Source organism: Schistocerca americana, chromosome 10 (assembly GCF_021461395.2).
Source record: "Schistocerca americana isolate TAMUIC-IGC-003095 chromosome 10, iqSchAmer2.1, whole genome shotgun sequence".
Classification (NCBI taxonomy): Eukaryota; Metazoa; Arthropoda; class Insecta; order Orthoptera; family Acrididae; genus Schistocerca; species Schistocerca americana.
This window is the reverse complement of record NC_060128.1, coordinates 87899265-87915009: the sequence shown is the minus strand read 5'-3', so window position 1 is coordinate 87915009 and position 15745 is coordinate 87899265. Positions and strand designations below refer to the sequence as shown.

Below are 15745 nucleotides of genomic sequence, written 5' to 3'. Positions count from 1 at the left end.
AGTTTCTCGCGCTTACATAAACGTGTGATCTTGCAACGTTAAACACTTAAATATGTCACATACACAAATGTGTTCCCGAAATTTCATTGCACTACGTTACTCATTTTTTGATGTTGCGGTTCTACCCGCCAGTGTACCATGTTAAAAATGGTTTAAATGGCTCTGAGTACTATGCGACTTAACTTCTGAGGTCATCAGTCCCCTAGAACTTAGAACTAATTAAACCTAACGAACCTAAGGACATCACACACATCCATGGCCGAGGCAGGATTCGAACCTGCGACCGTAGCGGTCGCTCGGTTCCAGACTGTAGCGCCTAGAACCGGACGGCCAATCCGGCCGGCTACTATGTTAATTTTTCTTTGAGAATTACAAATGTGCGTGTTTGTGTTCTGCGTTTCATGAGGGCGCATAGTCGCAGCCGAAAGGATTTTCAACATTGTACGTTATGCTGTTGTCGCCGGAGTAGACTTCAAAGACCTGACGGGTGCATGCAAGAAGAAGACACCGCAAGTTACCCGTACACGTTATGAAAAAAAAAAAAAACTTTGCCCGAACGGGCCATGAACGCCCAACGGTACCGACCGGCCGCCGTGTCATCCTCAGCCCACAAGCGTCACTGCATTCGGATATGTGGAGGAGCATGTGGTCAGCACACGATTCTCCTGGCCGCATGTCGGTTTACGGGACCGGAGCCGCTACTTTTCAATCAAGTTTGCCTCACAAGGGTTGAGTGTACCCCGCTTGCCAACAGCGCTTGGAAGACCGGGCGGTCACCCATCCAATTGCTATCCTAGCCCGACAGCGCTTAACTTCAGTGACCCCACGGGAAGCGGTGTTCTCACTGCGGCAAGGCCGTTGGCCTTGTGGGTACATTAATGACTTTGTTCACGTGCCCCAATTGTCAAGAACACTGGTACAGCTGAGAGAACCCATCAGCGCGGCTCTGATTGTCGTTAACAGGACAGCTGCTTACAAGAATAATATACAGAAGAATGGAAAAGAAAATTGAGCATGCGTTAGGTGACGATCAGTTTGGCTTTAGGAAAAGTAAAGGGACGAGAGAGGCAATTCTGACGTTACGGCTAATAATGGAAGCAAGGCTAAAGAAAAATCAAGACACTTTCATAGGATTTGTCGACCTGGAAAAAGCGTTCGGCAATATAAAATGGTGCAAGCTGTTCGAGGTTCTGAAAAAAGTAGGGGTAAGCTATAGGGAGAGACGGGTCATATACAATATGTACAACAACCAAGAGGGAATAATAAGAGTGGACGATCAAGAACGAAGTGCTCGTATTAAGAAGGGTGTAAGACAAGGCTGTAGCCTTTCGCCCCTACTCTTCAGTCTGTACATCGAGGAAGCAATGATGGAAATAAAAGAAAGGTTGAGGAGTGGAATTAAAATACAAGGTGAAAGGATATCAATGATACGATTCGCTGATGACATTGCTATCCTGAGTGAAAGTGAAGAAGAATTAAATGATCTGCTGAACGGAATGAACAGTCTAATGAGTACACAGTATGGTCTGAGAGTAAATCGGAGAAAGACGAAGGTAATGAGAAACAGTAGAAATGAGAACAGCGAGAAACTTAACATCAGGATTGGTGGTCACGAACTCAATGAAGTTAAGGAATTCTGCTACCTAGGCAGTAAAATAACCAATGACGGACGGAGCAAGGAGGACATCAAAAGCAGACTCGCTATGGCAAAAAAGGCATTTCTGGCCAAGAGAAGTCTACTAATATCAAATACCGGCCTTAATTTGAGGAAGAAATTTCTGAGGATGTACGTCTGGAGTACAGCATTGTATGGTAGTGAAACATGGACTGTGGGAAAACCGGAACAGAAGAGAATCGAAGCATTTGAGATGTGGTGCTATAGACGAATGTTGAAAATTAGGTGGACTGATAAGGTAAAGAATGAGGAGGTTCTACGCAGAATCGGAGAGGAAAGGAATATGTGGAAAACACTGATAAGTAGAAGGGACAGGATGATAGGACATCTGCTAAGACATGAGGGAATGACTTCCATGGTACTAGAGGGAGCCGTAGAGGGCAAAAACTGTAGAGGAAGACAGAGATTGGAATACGTTAAGCAAATAATTGAGGACGTAGGTTGCAAGTGCTACTCTGAGATGAAGAGGTTAGCACAGGAAAGGAATTCGTGGCGGGCCGCATCAAACCAGTCAGTAGACTGATGATCAAAAAAACAAAACAGGATGTCAACGCTACACAATGTATGGAACGAACTCGACCACCGCTTGGGCGTGTGTCATATGACCAGAGCGGCACTCATGCAACACTTCTAGAGTGCAAAAGGGAATCTCGTTGGCTCTTGCACGCTAAGGCCTAATATAAAACTTTCAAAACGAAAAATGAAATGATGTATGATTAGTTATTAGTGGAATCCATATCAGTCAATTTTTGTGATAGCCACGCTTGTAGAACCGCGTATGTTGAATTTCTCTCATGGCAGTAGTTTGTACCTGGTGTTCCGACATAAAACAGCTTATGTCTTCGTAAAAGACGATAAAAGTGATTGTGAAATGAATTAGTTTGGAGAATAGTGAATCCTTTTTTACTGAGATGTTTTTTTTTACATCACGAGCATCAGCGAATTTTTTTCTGAATGGAAATTTAAAATTTCTATGTAGTGATATTTAACGTCTAACTTCGTAAGATTAGGAAAAACATGTAACAAACTTTAAATATCGAAATATCTGCGGAAACATTGGGTAAAGATGAGTATCTACAGAAAGAGATTTGTTTTGTCATTGAGAAGCGACTAAGGTGATCACAACAACTTAGTCAACAATTTTTTAACTGGCCAGATGGAGATGACTGCACTCGCTGATCGCCGAACGAGGAACCATCTGTATGGAACTGCTTGCGCGTTACGGTGCTGATCGCGACCATTTTTTGTCGAACATCCTCACAGGTGATGAAACGTGAGTTTCGTCACTTCGAACCGGAAGAAAAAGTTCAAAGCCGCAACGTTAGCCGGTAATGTCACGGCGACGGTCTTCTGCGACTTTGGAGTTTGTTTGATGTCCTCCTTCATGGTACACCTATAAAACTCTGAAGTGCACTGTGCGACCATCAGGAAATTTAAGATACCACTTCAGCGTGTTCGTCACCACAAAAATGGAAACGAAGTTCTCCTTCTCCACGACAACGTGACGGATCACACAAATCTGCGCACCAGAATGCAGCTCACAAAATTTCAGTGGACTGTTCCTTCTCATCCAGCCTACAGTTCGGACCTCGCACCTGCCTACTTCCATGTTTTTGGCCCAATTGTTTCTGTTTTGTTTTACGGCGCAAAAACAACTAGGGCCATATGTGCCCAAGTCAGAACCGCAGAACACCAAGGCAAAAAAAGTATTTCAAAGCGACTACACATTAAGCCCAATCGATGGAAGGAAAGGCAGCTAAAAGCAGGTAGTAGTCCGTAAGATACGTCATAAGAAAAAGAGAGGTCCTCAACATTAAATGTCTTTCGCCATACTGCTACGACGCATGGAAAGTGAAACAATCCGCGCGTAGTTCGCTAAAACAGCCAATAACTCAGACGGCAAAATGGGAAAGTACGCGGTTAAAAAAAAACGGCATTACGTCAGGAAATGGCGGAAAGTCCAAAGCTGATAGCAATGAGACCAAAGTGGCGGAGCACCACTTAAGGGATGGCGACGGATAAAATGAAGTGCCCGATATCTGTTCCTGGCTAGAGGGCCGAGAGGACGTCATCCAAGCCTCTGGGAGAGGTTTAATTTCCCAGAGTTTGTTTCCATGAAGGGAGGACCACCTGCAGACAGTCGGCAAGACAGAGATCTTGAGAGGGAATGGAAGGACTAGCGGGCTGAGGTACGAGGACTCCAGTCTTGGGAGCAGTGTCGTTTCCTGTAAGACCAAAGTGACCAGGAACGCACATGAACATCACAGTGGTTCCATCAAGAGTGAGCAAGTGACAGGTTTCCTGGACCCGTCGCACTATGGGATGGACGGTGTACAGCACACACAAGCTTTGAAGGGCACTGAGATGGTCGGAGCAGATGACGCATGTGTCGAATGCATGGCCTGATACAGAGCGAAGAGCTCTGTTCTGGAAGCCGATACCGAAAAACGTCGGCGCCAATGACGAAGCCACATCCGACTCCACGGTCAGTCCGAGAGCCGTCCGTGTATACAAAGTAACTATCGCGAAGTTCGATGCGAAGGTCGTGAAACTTACGGCGACAGAGCCAGGGTTGAGTAGTGTCCTTAGGAAGCGAATGAAGGCCAACGTGAACACAGACCGCTGCACGAAGTCAAGGTCGTGAAGGTTTCACACCCACCGGGAAAGTGGCAGATGGCGTGTGGAGCAAGGGCCGAAAGCAAACCACAAGAGGTAACAGGAAAGAGGGACGGCGCCCGCCCCCCCCCCCCCCCCCCCATACTGGCGATCAAAGGAGTCATCGAAGGAGGAGGCATAGGATGGGTGGCCACGCATGGAAGACAAACGGCGTGTGCTGAGGAGAAAGTCACGGCGGTAGGACAACGGTAGTTCAGCAGATGGGGCTGTGAAAAAAGGTCAACCAATCGCTCGCTGATCGACTCCTCTCCAGGGTGACAACGCCACAGCAGCGGCCACTATGCGGAGAGAACATACGCGCCGCACCCGAATAGTCGCGGCCCAGTCGAACAGCACCTTCACGATTAGCGACTTGCATAGAAACGTCAACGTTCATTTCTTCGCTTGAATCCTCTATGTATCAGACTTTGGAATTGTTATACTGAAAAGATTTCTTATTTAGTCGGGCACACTTTGCTTGCGACACATCTGTGTGACACAAACTTAAGTACTGTATTTGTTCATTTTGTACTAAAACTCATTAATGTGATTTGTTTGAATGTTGCCAAGCGATCAGAGAAAGCCGGTTTCCTAGACACCCCATATTCGACGAATAGGCAGGATTTAACACTATCAACGCGTCATTTCGGGAGCATCTCTTCAATAGTTGCTCCACAATTCTCATTCTTATGTTTCTTGTATACCACCAGATGGGAAAAGTATGTGTTCTATTCTTGCTTGCGCTCTTAATCGTCCACGGTTCTCTTTCATTAACGGCTACACTAGGAAAGACTTTCTAATACACACATTTATATTCGATGTTAACAAATTTCGTTGCTATTAGCACGAGATGAAGAATTAACACGAGATTTAATTTAGTACTTCCAGACAAGGCTTATTGTTGAAGCTAACACAGAAACGGTGGGAGGAAGAGAGAGGCAGAAACGGGGAGAGGAAGAAACAGGGGGAGGTTCAAATGATTCAAACGGCTCTAAGCACTATGGGACTTAACATCTGAGGTCATCAGTCCCCTAGAACTTAGAACTACTTAAACCTAACTAATCTAAGGGCATCACACATCCATACCTGAGGCAGGATTCGCACCTGCGACTGTAGCGGTCGCACGGTTCCAGACTGAAACACCTACAACCGCTCGTCCACAGCGGCCGGCACAGGGGGAGGGAGGGGGGGAGGGGGGGAGAGGGAGGGAGAGGGAGGGAGAGGGAGAGGGAGAGGTGGTGGTGGTGGTGGTGGTGGTGGTGGGGTAGAAGAGAGGGAGAGGCAGAAACGGGGGCACCAAAAGAGGGAGAGGCAGAAACAGGGCCACCAAGAGAGGGAGAGGCAGAAACGGGGTTACCAAGAGAGGGAGAGGCAGAAACGGGGGTACTAAGAGAGGGAGAGGCAGAACCGGGGGTACCAAGAGAGGGAGAGGCAGAAACTGGGGTACCAAGAGGGGGAGAGGCAGAAACGGGGGTACCAAGAGGGGGAGAGGCAGAAACGGGGGTACCAGGAGAGGGAGAGGCAGAAACGGGGGTACGAAGAGAGGGAGAGGCAGAAACGGGGGTACGAAGAGAGGGAGAGGCAGAAACGGGGGTACCAAGAGAGGGAGAGACAGAAACGGGGGTACCAAGAGAGGAAGAGGCAGAAACGGGGGTACCAAGAGAGGGAGAGGCAGAAACGGGGGTACCAAGAGAGGGAGAGGCAGAAACGGGGGTACCAAGAGAGGGAGAGGCAGAAACGGGGGTACCAAGAGAGGAAGAGGAAGAAACGGGGGTACCAAGAGAGGAAGAGGCAGAAACGGGGGTACCAAGAGAGGGAGAGGCAGAAACGGGGGTACCAAGAGAGGGAGAGGCAGAAACGGGGGTACCAAGAGAGGGAGAGGCAGAAACGGGGCCACCAAGAGAGGCAGAGGCAGAAACGGGGCCACCAAGAGAGCGAGAGGCAGAAACGGGGGTACCAAGAGAGGGAGAGGCAGAAACGGGGGTACCAAGAGAGGAAGAGGCAGAAACGGGGGTACCAAGAGAGGGAGAGGCAGAAACGGGGCCACCAAGAGAGGGAGAGGCAGAAACGGGGGTACCAAGAGAGGGAGAGGCAGAAACGGGGGTACCAAGAGAGGGAGAGGCAGAAACGGGGGTACCAAGAGAGGGAGAGGCAGAAACGGGGGTACCAAGAGAGGGAGAGGCAGAAACGGGGGTACCAAGAGAGGGAGAGGCAGAAACGGGGGTAACAAGTGAGGGAGGCAGAAATGGGGGAATGGGACGGGGGTAGGGGGAGAGGGGGAGATGGGTGGGGGACATGGAGAGGGATCAGCGCGCACTATTCGATGCAAAAACGTAGTAAACATGGACTCTAAAATGCTTAACAGCTATGAGTAGATTCGAAGTAGTGCCCCTAACTCTTAAGGTATGCCTTTTAGAGCCGTTGTTTACTGCAGAGTTATTCCAGTTTGGGTCCATGCTATTTCCTCTGAAAGTATGGGTACCAAAGATATTGCAATCGAAGAATTGTATTTTACAATACTGAAGTGCTGACAACTCTTAAATTAAAGTGTGCACTTTGGACTATGTTAATAGAATTTTCTGCTTTGAATGATCGTTCTTATCATATCAGCGAATACTGATCACTGCTCATGGGACACCCATGTATATCAAGTTTGAGAAATGTGAAGTCCCTTCCATTATCAATTACCAACTAAAATTTCTACTCTTTTAGCAACAAAAGACCTCAAAGTATATTAACACTATATATATATATATATATATATATATATATATATATATATATATATTTTATAACACTTAAGGAGAAAAAAAAAATTACGAGGAAAGCTGGTACGCTGTAATATAGTAAGTCAGTACTTATGCTTTGTGCAATCAGCCTCCTCTTTCATACCAATGAATTCATTTCAATTATCTTATATCGCGGGGTTAATTTCATTTAAAATGAATACGGTTGTTAATTGTTGCTGGATAATGGTACTCATCACATAGGTTGTTAATTGCTGCTGGATAATGGTACTCATCACATATTTCATTTATCTGTTCCAAAGTTAACTGTTAAAAACCCTTTGAGACTGCCGTATGCGTTATGTCCAATAGCAATTAACAAATAAATAAACAAGTTTGAGTAACACTACATACGTTAAACACACACACAGTACTAAATGCAGCAGGTTCTTACATCACACGTCTTATTACTACTTGACGACGGTGACACAGGATCGATTTTACACTATTTGGTGCCACAGCTTAAATATTATCACGTAAGACGTTAAAATGACTAAGATACGTGATCATGATCTGAGAATGGCGCTTATTTATTGTGAATAACAGAACAAAAATGAGCAGCTCCTGGATTTCTAAATTTGGCGTTTTCTAAACACAAAAACGGAGTTAATTTTCTGAAAAGTCAGAAAAGGAACCACAAAACTAAAGCGCGAGGCTGCAGATGTATTCGGATAAAATACAAAGTATGTACAAAAACGTAATATTCACTTAAAAATAGACACTGTAATGTATGTAGTCGAGAAATTATCTACTCGAAGCGTCCAAATGTGAAAAGCGATTAATTACGTTCCGTTTAATTTGTAGGCCTCACCAATGAATCTTGTTTTGAGTCATGAGGCAATAAAGACAAGAGCACTTATGTTGCATATTTTTCACTGATAAACTTCAAAATAATTGTAAAGTAAAGTGACGGGTTCCATATCGTAGCGGCAGATCGCTATTATGTTGTGTGGAATACACAATCAACAAAAATACGACAGCGATGCGTCAGACCTAGGTAACCTGTACTTCGACTGAATATGTTCTGAGCGTATTTTTAATTTCGAAATACAAATGTAACAAGGAAAACATTGGTGGGGACACCCACATCTTTTTACTATCACATTCTTTAGCTGCCCCAACTCACAACCAAACTATTGGAGTATAGCGCAAACTATGCCTCGGGCTACGCTAAAGATCAATCTGTCACCACAACAAGGTTTTTTTTTTTCCTATTGTGTAGGAATAAAATGACGCCACCACAGGACAAGCCGTAACGACCGTAAGACTTACCGACTACTATGCGAAATGTCAACTTCCATGTCTTGGCGGCCATCTTTCAGCTGAGTGCGCCCCCCGCCCCCCCCCCCCCCCCCCCTCCCTGTGGTGGAGCAGAGCTCCTCTTCCCAACCGACCCTCACGAGAGCCAAACACCGACTGACTGCCGCAGGTAAACAAAGCAAAGATCGTACGTAACTAGCAGCATAAAGCGTGCAGTAACAATATCTGTGGAGTCAGTCGTCGTCATACGAGGCATGTTTTTTAAGTAAGTACCGTTTTGAAATTAAAAAAAAGACGTGCTAAGATATCTCGATAATTCTATTTTTACACGAAAGCCTGTACCTTAATCTACTTTTGTACATAATTTCAGTCAATATTGAGGCACTTGTCATAACGTTGTACCAGTTTCTGAATACCCTCTAGAAGTCTGCCGCCTGACTTGTTAACCACTGCATCGCCACTGTTTTGACTTCGTCATCGTCTTGAAGACGCTGACCGCCCAGCTGTTTCTTCAAGTGCAGGAACAGACGGTAGTCACTGGGCGCAAGATCGGGGCTGTACGGAGGATGAACTAGTGTTTCCCACCGAAAAGATGTGATGAGATCTTTGGTCTGATTCGCCACATGCGGACGGGCATTGTCTTGCAGCAAAGCGATGCCCTTGTTCAACTTCCATGCACTGTTGCTTTGATTCTGGTGTGACGTAGGCCACCCATGTTTCATCGCCCGTAACAGTTTAGCTTAAGAAATCATCACCGTCGTTGTGGCACCGCTCAAGGAAAGTCAATGCACTGCCTAAACGTTTGGTTTTGTGCACATCCGCCAACATTTTCGGCATCCAACGTGCGCACAATTTTCGGTAATTCAAGTGCTCGGTCACAATGCCATACAAAACACTACGAGAAATATTCCGAAAGTCATCCCGCACGGAGGAAATCGTAAAGCGTCTGTTTTCTCTCACCTTTTTGTCCACATCCTGCACCAGACGACCGAAGGACGCCCACTCCGTTGTTCATCATGCACATTTGTGCGGCTATCTTTCAATGCTCTCACCCATTTTATTACCATTCCATCACTCATAATGTTTTCTCCGTAAACTGCACAGATCTCACGATGAATATTGATCGCTTTTAGGCCTTTAGCACTAAGAAATCTTACAACAGCCCGTACTCCACAGTCGGCGGGACTCACGATTATCGGAGACATCTTAAACACTCAGTACACAACGTAAACAAGGAAGAATCAAAGGAGAATCGCAGGAGAGCTTCTGTAAAGTTTGGAAGGTAGGAGACGAGATACTGGCAGAAGTAAGGCTGTGAGGATGGGGCGTGAGTCGTGCTTGGCTTGCTCAGATGGTAGAGCACTTGCCCGCGAAAGCAAAGGTGCCGAGTTCGAGTCTCGGTCCGGCACACAGTTTTAACATGCCAGGAAGTTTCATATCAGCGCACACTCCGCTGCAGAGTGAAAATTTCATTCTGGAAGGAAGAATGAGACTGTAATGGCGTCAGTGCGTAGATTAAGGTACAGGCTTTCATGTAAAAATAAAATTATTGAGATTATTGAGCACGTCTTTTTTAATTTCAAAATGGCACTTACTTAAAAAACACGCCTCGTATACTGAACCCTATGCAGGTTAACGACCGATCGACAAATTAGACGCGTGTAGGCGTTTTCACCGACGGGGAGACGAACTTTCCTTGTCGGGATGTCAAGCGGATACCACCGCCACACAACCAACCACGCTCCCATCGAGACCCACATTGTCAACTTAATAGTCCACACAAAACGTTCGTAGTGCCCCTGCGATTATACGCATTACTCACGGCAGACAATCCATCGAGTCCCGTAAGAGTTCAGGCGATTCTACATCTACATTTATACTCCGCAAACCACCCAACGGTGTGTGGCAGAGGGCACTTTACGTGCCACTGTCATTACCTCCCTTTCCTGTTCCAGTCGCGTATCGTTCGAATCTCTCTAATTTTACGTTCGCGATCTCCTCGGGAGGTATAAGTAGGGGGAAGCAATATATTCAATACCTCATCCAGAAACGCACCCTCTCGAAACCTGGACAGCAAGCTACACCGCGATGCAGAGCGGCTCTCTTGCAGAGGCTGCCACTCGAGTTTGCTAAACATCTCCGTAACACTATCACGCTTACCAAATAACCCTGTGACGAAACGCGCCGCTCTTCTTTGGATCTTCTCTATCTCCTCCGTCAACCCGACCTGGTACGGATCCCACAATACTCAAGTATAGGTCGAACGAGTGTTTTGTAAGCCACCTCCTTTGTTAACGGACTACGTTTTCTAAGGACTCTCCCAATGAATCTCAACCTGGCACCCGCCTTACCAACAATTAATTTTATATCATCATTCCACTTCAAATCGTTCCGTACGCATACTCCCAGATATTTTACAGAAGTAACTGCTACCAGTGTTTGTTCCGCTATCATATAATCATACAATAAAGGATCCTTCTTTTTATCTATTCGCAATACAATACATTTGTCTATGTTAAGGGTCAGTTGCCACTCCCTGCACCAAGTGCCTATCCGCTGCAGGTCTTCCTGCATTTCGCTGCAATTTTCTAATGCTGCAACTTCTCTCTATACTAAAGCATCATCCGCGAAAAACCGCATGAAACTTCCGACACTATCTACTAGGTCATTTATATATATTGTGAGAAGCAGTGGTCCTATAACACTTCCCTGTAGCACGCCAGAGGTTACTTTAACGTCTGTAGATGTCTCTCCATTGAGAACAACATGCTGTGTTCTGTTTGCTAAAAATTCTTCAATCCAGCCACACAGCTGGTCTGATATTCCGCAGGCTCTTACTTTGTTTATCAGGCGACAGTGCGGAACTGTACGAACGCCTTCCGGAAGTCAAGGAAAATGGCATCTACCTGGGAGCCTGTATCTAATATTTTCTGGATCTCATGAACAAATAAAGCGAGTTGGGTCTCACACGATCGCTGCTTCCGGAATACATGCTCTGGGTTTCCAGAAATGACACGATACGCGAGCAAGAAACATGTTCTAAAATTCTACAACAGATCGATGTCAGAGATATAGGCCTATAGTTCTGCGCGTCTGCTCGACGTCCTTTCTTGAAAACTGGGACTACCTGTGCTCTTTTCTAATCATTTGGAACCTTCCGTTCCTCTAGAGACTTGCGGTACTAGGCTGTTAGAAGGGTGGAAAGTTATTTCTCGTACTCTGTGTAGAATCGAATTGGTATCCCGTCAGGTCCAGTGGACTTCCCTCTGTTGAGTGATTTCAGTTGCTTTTCTACTCCGCACTGAAGAAGGTCATCAGCCGGTTAGCCTCAACGATATGAAGATGGCATCTGTTCTTTCGGACATGCCTGAACTCTTACGGTACTCGGTGGATTGTCTGCCGCGAGTAATGGGTATAAGGGCAGGGGCACTACGAATGTAAGTTGAGAATGTGAGTCTCGCGGGGAGCGTGGTGGGGTTAAGTCCCTGTAGTCGCACTATCCCCTCTGTCCTCGGTGGCTCAGATGAATACAGCGTTTGCCATGTAAGCAGGAGATCCCGGTCGCGGCACACATTTACAACTGCCCCCGATGATGTATACCAGCGCCCGTCAACAGCTGCTGGTACTGATTTAATTGTAATTTCATTCTAGAGAGCTGCATGGTCACCAATGGCAGCTGTTCTTTCGGACTGCGATGTCGATGTTGACCTTGAATCCGCGGGCCGATGTTCAAATGTTAGTCCGCAGCTCGTGGTCGTGCGGTAGCGTTCTCGCTTCCCACGCCCGGGTTCCCGGGTTCGATTCCCGGCGGGGTCAGGGATTTTCTCTGCCTCGTGATGACTGGGTGTTGTGCGATGCCCTTAGGTTAGTTAGGTTCAAGTAGTTCTAAGTTCTAGGGGACTGATGACCATAGATGTTAAGTCCCATAGTGCTCAGAGCCATTTGAACCATTTTGTTCAAATGTTGATCGTTTCTGCTAATGTACGCCTACTATGAATATGTACGTGCTGTCTCGAGTCGTCCAAGGTGTTCTGTTTCTCTGAGGCCCATATTCTCAACTTTTTTGATTGGAACGCATATCAGGCAACGCACCGTTTCCATGCTACAACCATCTGCAAAAATGTTGGGTATGCGATAATTTCACAAGAATTTTATTAGGCGTGACCCAGTGCATCACTTATTTCACAATTCAACTTATTAATAGCCAAACAAAAAAAAAGTAAGTTCAATCAGTTTTCAGAAACATTGTTGTTTACAATTGGATTTAGCCTTTTCCTGTTTAAAGGGAGGGTTAGGATTCTGATCCACTACAAGTAGGGTCCCATGAGGCGACCACAAAGTTCGGTGCACACATGGTACCTACGAATGGCGTTGTGGTACACACGTTCTGTCACACCTGGCGTCTCTGCAGCGACCACAGCTCGCACCCCCAGATCTTCTGTCTCTGCAGCAGTCTCATAAACGAAATTCTTCATTCGATTGCAGAGGAAAAACTCCAGTGGGGTCACATCAGGTGAACGTGGAGACCATGTAATTGAACCACTTCGGCCAAGCCACCTGTGTACAGATGCTCCCGAACACGACATGAAATCTGTACTCAGACATGTGAATGAGGCTCCAACCAGGTCAGAGAGTAAGACAACCACCATCCACCACGACTATCTTGTTGCATTCCTAGCTTCCAGACGTATGAGTGGCATTTCATGCATAATAAACATTTGGCTTACTTCCATGTCTATTTTTTCATTATCTCTTTACAGTCCTTCAATATAGTCTCCATGCTTCTTTAATATGAATCCTGGCCTCTCGGAAGCTCTATTATACCATCCAGGAAACCACTTCTGTTCGTCTCTCGAATGGCTCGGGTAACGCTAAATGGTTCAAATGGCTCTGAGCACTATGGGACTTAACTTCTGAGGTCATCAGTCCCCTAGAACTTAGAACTAATTAAACCTAATTAACCTAAGGGCATCACACACATCCATGCCCGAGGCAGGATTCGAACCTGCAACCGTAGCGGTCGCGCGGTTCCAGACTGAAGCGCCTAGAACCGCTCGGCCACACCGGCCGGCGGGTAACGGCAGTAAAAAGGTGTTCCAGAGAAAGATAACGACAGGTTTTTTCAATTTCGGGAACATGTCCGGACTGCAGCGAGAATGCGGCAACACATGTCATTCGTGTTCGATAGTTTCTGGGCTACAACATCGCCGATATGGGGACGACCATTGTTGTGGAGAATTAGTGGCCCGGCCTCGAGCAACTGAGTTCGGGTTTAATGCATTTTTCTGTGCAGGTTTTGCATGATGTTAAGACACACACCGCTGCCACACATGTTCCACCTGTGACTCTGTATATCACGATGACTCCTTGGTGATCATAAGCAAAAATCATATCACCATACCAGCGCACACTCCGCCGCAAAGTGAAAATTTCATTCTGTATACAGACTGTATTCACGACATAATGAGAGCAGCTATGGCCTTCCAACACACTTTAAGCTCATTTATCTTCTTTAAACTTTTTTTCACTTACAAGCTAAAATCAAATGTTTAACACACAACTCATTTGTAAAGCAATCAGAGGTCCGAAACTGTTTTATACGTGGCAGTTCGATTCTTTAGAGGTTGGTGATTTACAAGTGTATACGCACAGCAACAAAAGTTTAGCATCATCCCTTTATTTCGATATTGAAGGCATAGAAAAAGCAATGCTATGCGGCATGCGTGTATATTACTTTACACTGCGTCCAGATCAACAAATCAAGAAAACAAATATTTATGTGGGTGAAATCTTATGGGACTTAACGGCTAAGGTCATCAGTCCCTAAGCTTACACACTACTTAACCTAAATTATCCTAAGGACAAACACACACACCCATTCCCGAGGGAGGACTCGAAACTCCGCCGAACAAATATTTCAAAATGGTTCAAATGGCTCTGAGCACTACGGGACTTAACATCTGTGGTCATCAGTCCCCTAGAAATTAGAATTACTTAAACCTAACTAACCTAAGGACATCACACACATCCATGCCCGAGGCAGGATTCGAACCTGCGACCGTAGCAGTCCCTCGGTTCCGGACTGAGCGCCTAGAACCGCTAGACCACCGCGGCCGGCGAACAAATATTTGTCTGACGATATAATCGCCTGTTTTCCGTTTCTTTAATTTCATTCCATTTCATCACCATCAAATCGGCGATCGAGGACCCTGTAAGATAGTACCTTGTAAGATGGTGTCTGTCCAATCGGAAGACCCAAGAAGCAATGAGGAGTCCGTGACAACTGGACCCAAAATGCGCAAAATCGGCATCTATGGAGGAGCATTGTGAGGTCGGCGAATGTTAGATCGGTCACTGCTGCTACAATGGCAGGTTATCAAGATTTACGTGAGTTTGAACGTGGTGTTATAGTCGGCGTACGAGCGATGGGACACAGCATCTCTGAGGTAGCGATGAAGTGTGGATTTTCCCGTACAAATATTTCACGAGTGTACCGTGAATGTCAGGAATCGGGTAAAAAAATCAAATCTCCGACATCGCCGTGGTCGGGAGAAGATCCTGCAAGAAAGCGACCAACGACGATTGAAGAGAATCGTTCAACGTGACTTAATTGCAACCCTTCCGCAAACTGCTGCAGATTTCAATGCTGGCCCATCAACAAATATCAGCGTGCGAACCATTCAAGGAAACATAATCGGTATGAGCTTTCGGAGGCGAAGGCCCACTCGTGTACCCTTGATGAGTGCACGACTTCCTTGCCTGGGCCCATCAACACTGACATTGGACTGTTGATGAGTGGAAACATTTTGCCTGGTAGGATGAGTCTCATTAAAAATTGTATCAAGCGGATGGACGTGTACGGGTATGGACACAATCTCATGAATCCATGGAATCTGAATGTCAGCAGAGGACTGCTCAAGCTGGTGGAGGCTTTGTAATGGTGTAGGCCATGCGCAGTTGGAGTGATATGGGATCCCTGATTCGTCTAGATAGGACTGTCAGGTGACACATATGTGAGGATCCTGTCTGATCACCTGCATCCATTCGTAACCATTATCCATTCCGATGGACTTGGGCAATTTCAACACGACAATGCGACACCCTGCACGTCCAGCATTGCAACAGAGTTGCCCCAGGGACACTCTTGTGAGTTTAAACATTTCCACTGGCCACTCCCCTGACGAACATTATTGAGCATATTTGGGATGCCTTGCAACGTGCTGTTCAGAAGAGATCTCCGCCCCATCGTAATTTATGGACAGCTCTGGAGGATTCATGGTGTCAATTCCCTCCAGCACTACTTCAGACATGCCACGTTGTGTTGCGGTACTTTTGAGAGCTCACAATCTTACGCAGGTATACCAGTTTC

General features: G+C 46.1%; 1 pseudogene; it reads right to left on the bottom strand.

Moving 5' to 3' along the window:
- Positions 1-745: 745 nt before the first annotated feature.
- On the bottom strand, positions 746-863 carry LOC124552862 (annotated as a pseudogene).
- Between the last annotated feature and the right edge of the window lie 14882 nt (positions 864-15745).